The following is a 6,115-nucleotide window of genomic DNA, read 5'->3' as shown; positions in this document are numbered from 1 at the left end:
CACGAATCTCAGCAGCCAGAGAGCACGCCTCGGGTGTCCCGTGCAAGCCAGTTTCCAGACTAGGTCGGCACAGATACAGTCAGAAAAGCCCCGTGGAGTGGGCGTTTGAGCCGGCTCCCGAGGAAGCATGTGCTTTGGCAGGTGGACGGGAGGACGAAGAATCTTACTGACAGAACAGCTGGACACAGTGTGCAGTGCAGGGAGGAGATGCGCCGCACCCAGCGGAGGATTCCTGCTCGGTCTTGTTGGGGTCGAGAGGCCGACAGACCAGACCAAGAGGTTTGGATGTCACTTCAACAGAAATACTATTTCATAACCTCGGGAACTGTGTGAAGAAGGGTGGGACCAAGTACAGTGCTCTGTCCCTGAGAGGTGAGACGTGGGTCCGGTCCCACTAATGTTAACCTTTCCCGGTCTTTCCAAACCCTGGTCTTGCCTGACGAGTTCTTCCTCAGGTACCTGGAGGACTTGGTTGGTTGGAAAACAGACTACCATTTTTGACTCTTATTTTCTAGAGCTTTGGTTTCCCTGCTTAAACTATTCAAACAAGTCAGATTATTTTCCCAAGTACTCTTGAGCACTTGAGACTCTGTCACACACAGATTCCCACAGAACTTGGAGAGTCACCCTCGAGTAGAGGCAATGTTTGCTGCCAAGCAGCAAACACATTCTACTCAGTTGCTAAGTGGTGGGAGGTGTTCCTGCCCTGATCCTTTCTTTGGCTCTCCTAATCATAACACAGCTCTAAGTTGAATAAACTTCTTTCCCCTACAACCAGAAATTAGATCTTATTACATTGGGAGATAAAATGAAAGAAGCTATCAGCAAAAACTAAAAACAGCCCTTTAATAAAGGAAAACAGCCCTGTCTGAGTCTGTTCCACATCCGCTGAGGAACAACTTCGTACGCTTCGTGTAATTGTCATTGGCCGTAAAAAGTTAGCTTCCTGGTTTGCTTTCATCCTTAGCTACTTAAGAGGTTTGATCTGTTTCTTTAAAAAAAAAAAAAAAATCTAATTATGTGCCAACCTCTGCTATAAGCACTTTACAAATACAAACATTCCTTTTGACATTTTGGGATGAACCTTTTAAATCTATCCCCTTCCTGCCCCCATAAAAGAAGTCGGGCCTAATGTCAACTTACCATCATTGCAAAGTCATTTCTCCCCAACTTGTCACTGTCGACCCTAGTGAGGGAGAACTTCCCCTCAAAACAGTAGTCCTCTTGGAGCTTTGTCACCTGCATCCTATTCCTGCCTCTTCCAGCTATCTGCAATCATGGGCAAGTCGTGCACCTTAGGGCTTTTAAGTTAAAAGGGTAGAGTTGGAAGTTCCCAGTGTCAAACTGATACTAATTCTGTGCAATATTCCAGAGACAGTGGGGGGCCATTGGCTGGTGGGTACATGGAACAGATAATGAGGTGAAATGAGCGCTTACAAAAGACCAGTCTGACAGAAGCACCTAGAAGAAGTGGGGAAGGGTGCATTCTGCATTCTTCCTATGCATTCTGCCATAGGAAAGCCAATTAGGAAGTTGTTGCAGTAAACAGATGATTGGTAACGAGGGTCTGGACTAAAAGACAGGAATGGATAAGACACTAAGGAGAGAGGAAAGTGAAAAATGAGTCCATGATGTGAGACCTTGAGACTGGGAGAATGAGGACGGATGAAGACAGACCAGAGCCAGCTGGGGTGGGGGAGGGCGGATTCTGTGTGGGCGTGATACTGCTCAGCTGTGGGCCACCTACATGGACATGTCTTGGAGCTGGTGAATTGGAGCAAGGTGCGACAGAGACAAGTACGTGCAATTTATGTTAACACAAGTTCCTTGAGAACAGGGACTTTATTCACTAATATATCCCAGCACCTAGAACAGCTGAGCACATAGTAGGTGCTCAATAAACATTTGTTGCCCGAAGCATCAACATAAAGGTAATTGACACTTAAAATATGCATCTGTGTTAGTTCAAGAGAAAGGGAGCAAGGCGGATGAGCTGGGGCTAAAGCCGGCATCCCAGAAAGGGCGGGAGAACTCAGAAGAAAGCCCTCTGAGAGGCCCAGACTTTCGGGGCTGTGAGGTATATGGGAGGTGTTGGTAGAATCAGATCCTGTAGGAGGCCAGAAAGAATGAGATCTAGGCAAGGACGCTGTCACAGTCAGTAAGGTGGGCACCTGGCTTCATGGGGTTTCTGAGGAACTGGTTTAGGAGCTGCAGTCTTTTGCCAAGATGCATGGAAAAAAGGTGTTGGTGTTGAGAACTGAAAGGGTCTGAAGAAGGTTAGGAAAGCTGTGATGCAGCCACAGGAGACTAATGAGAGGATCACCAAGCAGGGCTGAGGGGGAAGCTAGATGTGAATTTGTGGTGGGGCTGGGGGAAGCCATGTCACCCACCCTGGAGGACCTTCCAAATAAAAATTACTGCCCCTGCCTCAAATGCTTCTGCGGAGTTACGGGGGGAAGTCGGCATGTAAGAAACTGGCTTGTTGGCCCATTGGTGGGAACTGGGATCAGAGGATACGTTATGGGCCTTGTATTGACCAGCAGCTGGGGATGGGCCACTGGCCTCACGTCCCTCTGGTCCCCATCCTTCACCCATTCATTCCTTCACCAGCAGGCGTTACTGCAAGTTTACTCCGTGCCCGGCTGGGACCTGGGAGCTGGGGAGGCAAAGCTGAGGAAAGCGTGGCTTCCTTCAAGGAGCCTGCGAGCGGCCCGGGACTCCCCACCACCTCTGTGCCCCCAGGAGTCCTGTGTGACCGAGGCCCTGTCTGGACAGACTTCACCGTCAGGGAGAAGCAAGTTGCTGTTGTGGGTCTGAAACCTGCTTATGTTGGTAAGCTGTGTCATCTTTTTTATTTTCTGAATCTGGTTCCCTTTTGTTTCTCCCCAGGCTTTTGGCTACAGTCCTTTAAAAATTGATAGCCTATCATTGTTGAGCCAAAGGGAACAAGCAAATGGAACTGGAGGTTAAGGATGTTTGGGTCATGTCCTCTGAGTGAGTTTAAGGCCTGGGGCTGCTTCCTGTCCTCACCATGTGTCACCAGAGAGCAGGTGAGGGGCTGGGGCCCCACGGGGAGTGGCAGGAGCAGAGGGAGGCTGGGACCTGGGCTGAAGGAGCGAGGCACACCTCTGACTACCGGGGACCCTCCTTCCTACCTACTCTTCTGCTCTTTCTCTCGCCAGGTGTGGCAACAGGGCCCACTTTGTCTAATGGATCATTTGTGACCACAGCTGCATCTGGGACCTCAGGCTTTGCCCAGCTGGGGCCTGGGAACTGCCCAGCACCCCTTGGAAGGTGCTGGTGGGATGGCCGTGGGGTTCAGGCCAGGGACAGGGAGGCCCTGGGAACTCGCAGAGTTGGGGGAAGAGAGGCTGGAGAGTTGAGGGGCAAGAGTCCTTCGACTATAAAAGAAACGCCCCAAATACTGCTCTGCACAGAGCGGGTAGAATCTTCCTGGCAGAGGGCAGGGGATCTTCCCTTCCTGGCTCCAGTCCTGAGATTCCCTCCAGAGACTCCTGGCTGCGGCTGCCAGGGCGCGGACCCCAGCGGGGCACTACTGCCCGAGACACTCTGGCTCAGGGCCGCCAGGGGGCGCCACAGCTCCTCCTTTAGACTGGCCTGTACCGAAGTCCTGAAGAGGGGCGGGGTCGCCGGAGAGGGGTGGGCACTGCTTTATCGCCTTGTGCTTTCCCTCTGCCCAGATAGGCTGCTCTCTTGCCCTAGCCGGTCCTGGCCTTCTCAGACATGGTGCAGGCCCCGTCCCAGGCCTCCCCCAGGTGAGCAGCCCAGGGAGGAGGGCAGGACGTGCTCATCTGCCGGGTGTCCCCTGCCTGCCCAGTCTCTGTAGCACGAGGCCTCTCAAATCCACACCCTGCCATTCTGGCTTTTCCATCTGGCCCCTTGGTCTCAGATCTCTCTTTTGAACACTCTCCTACAGCCCCTACAACTCTCAGCATGACAACCCTGTCTCTCTCCCTCTCCATCTCACCCTTTCTCTGCTCTCCCTTTTCTCTGGTCCCTGTCTGATCCCAGGCTTCTCCCCTCCCCACCTCTCCCTTAATCAGCCGTGTAAGGAGCTGTCAGGGCTGGGCTGAGGGCTGGGCCCTCCCCACTGCTCCGGCCTCTTCTGGCCTCCGCTTGTCCCCTCCCTCACCCAGCCCCTTCCCCGCACTTCTCCCCCCACCACATAATTTATCATCAGGACAGGGCTCCCGGAGGAAAGGGGCCTCTGGGTAAGGTGGGGTGGGGATAATGGGGAGTGCAGGCAGCCCTGCAGATAAGGCTCCCTGGGCTCCCTAGAGAGAATGTTCCTGAGACATCTCCTGATCCTCCTGCCTGAAGGTGAGTGGAGAGGCACGGTGGCATGGGCAAAGGGCTGGGACTTTCAGCAGCCAGGACCCAGTGTGAATCTCAACCCTGACAGTTACTAGCTGCATGACCATGGGCAAGCAAGCCTGTTTCTCCATCTGTAAGGGGCCCATGATACCATCTAGCTCACAGTGCCTTGCACAAAGTGTAAGCTCTAAGCTTGGTAAGTGTTGGTTTCTGTCCCTGCTGTCAGGGTGCTAGGCCACCCTGTTCCCCTGAAATCTATCCCCTGCATCCTGGATTCAACTCAAGAGCTAACTCTTTTGTACACACCCTCTATATACCAGGCACATTCAAACCCATAATGTCATGTAATCCCTATTTTATAATTAAGAAAGCTGAAATGCAGAGAGGTTAACTGTGACCAGGGTATTACTAGAAGGCAGAGTCAGGACCAAGGAGCCTGACCTCACAGGCCCAGGACAGGGAGTGCTGGTGACTGCAGGTTGCTGGAGGAGAAGCTGACGAAAGGTTTGCTGAGAAACTCAATGGGGCAAGAACTCCAAAGGCGCCTGCAATGGGAGTGAGAGCCTGGGCTCCGCCCCTGCCCGGGCACTTGCTGGGTGTCCTCAGGAAAGTCCTTTTCCTTCCCTGAGCCTCAGCTTCCTCTTCCTCATCTTGCAGGGGTGTGAGGCAGAAGATGGACTGGATGCTTGGTGAGGTCTCTTTCTGCCCTGAGCATTGTGTTCCCTCCCCAGCAAAGGGACCTGGCATGGCACACATAGGACAGGCTGTGGCTTACAGCTGTTTATAGGGTGAAAATCGAGTCCTCATCTTCCCCACCCCCATCCTGTCACTTGGGGTCTATAATCAATGAGTCGTAAAATGAGAAAGTATCAGGAACCAGCAAGGCGTGGCGAGCAGCTGGGGCAGCCTCGCGCTGCCGGTGTGATGGAGCGCCAGCCCTGTCTCGCCAGCCTCCACACCCGGCTCGGGCCAGTGGGCCAGCAGCGGCTCGCCCAGCCTGGGCCCAGGCTCCAGCTGGACATCGGTTTGGAAGCCAATTTTCAATGAGTCTAAACGCCTCACCTTAAAAAAGGAATGAAATCTATGTGTCTGGACATAGAAAGATGTATCCAGTATGTATAGTTGAGTCATAAAGGCAGGTTACATGATCTCACCTATAAAATGATCCCATTTATGTTGTTATATAGAAGTGTTGGTATGTACATAAAAAATGGGTGGTAGATTACAAATTGCGATTAGCAGTTATCTCTGGGAGTGTGATTATAGGGGAAACATTCTACTTCATATTTTTCCTTTGTTGGACCCTTAAAATAAGTATATATTGCTTTTATAATTTAAAAAAGGATAATCTTATAATAAAGATATTTCCATTATTGGGGGAAGCCTCACAGAAATATGCATGAGCTAATGATATGCTCAGTGTTTGGGCTGGAATTTTATCAAGCTAGGGTGGGAAGGCCTAAAGTAGTAAATCTAAAATCAAGGCACAGGCCAGGCCTGGTGGCTCACACCTGTAATCTTAGCACTCTGGGAGGCTGAGGTGGGAGGATCACTTGAAGTCAGGGGTTCAAGATCAGCCTGAACAAGAGTGAGACTGGGTCTCTACTAAAAATAGAAAAAAATAGCTGGGTGTGGTGGCGTGCGCTGGTAGTCCCAGCTACTCAGGAGGCTGAGGAAGGAAGATCACTTGAGCCCAGGAGTTGGAGGTTGCTAGGAGCTAGCCTGATGCCACTGCACTCTAGCCTGGACGGCAGAGGAAGACTCAGTCTCAGGAAAAAAA

Source organism: Eulemur rufifrons, chromosome 19, assembly GCF_041146395.1.
Source record: "Eulemur rufifrons isolate Redbay chromosome 19, OSU_ERuf_1, whole genome shotgun sequence".
Lineage (NCBI taxonomy): Eukaryota > Metazoa > Chordata > Mammalia > Primates > Lemuridae > Eulemur > Eulemur rufifrons.
Note: the sequence above shows the minus strand (reverse complement) of the source record.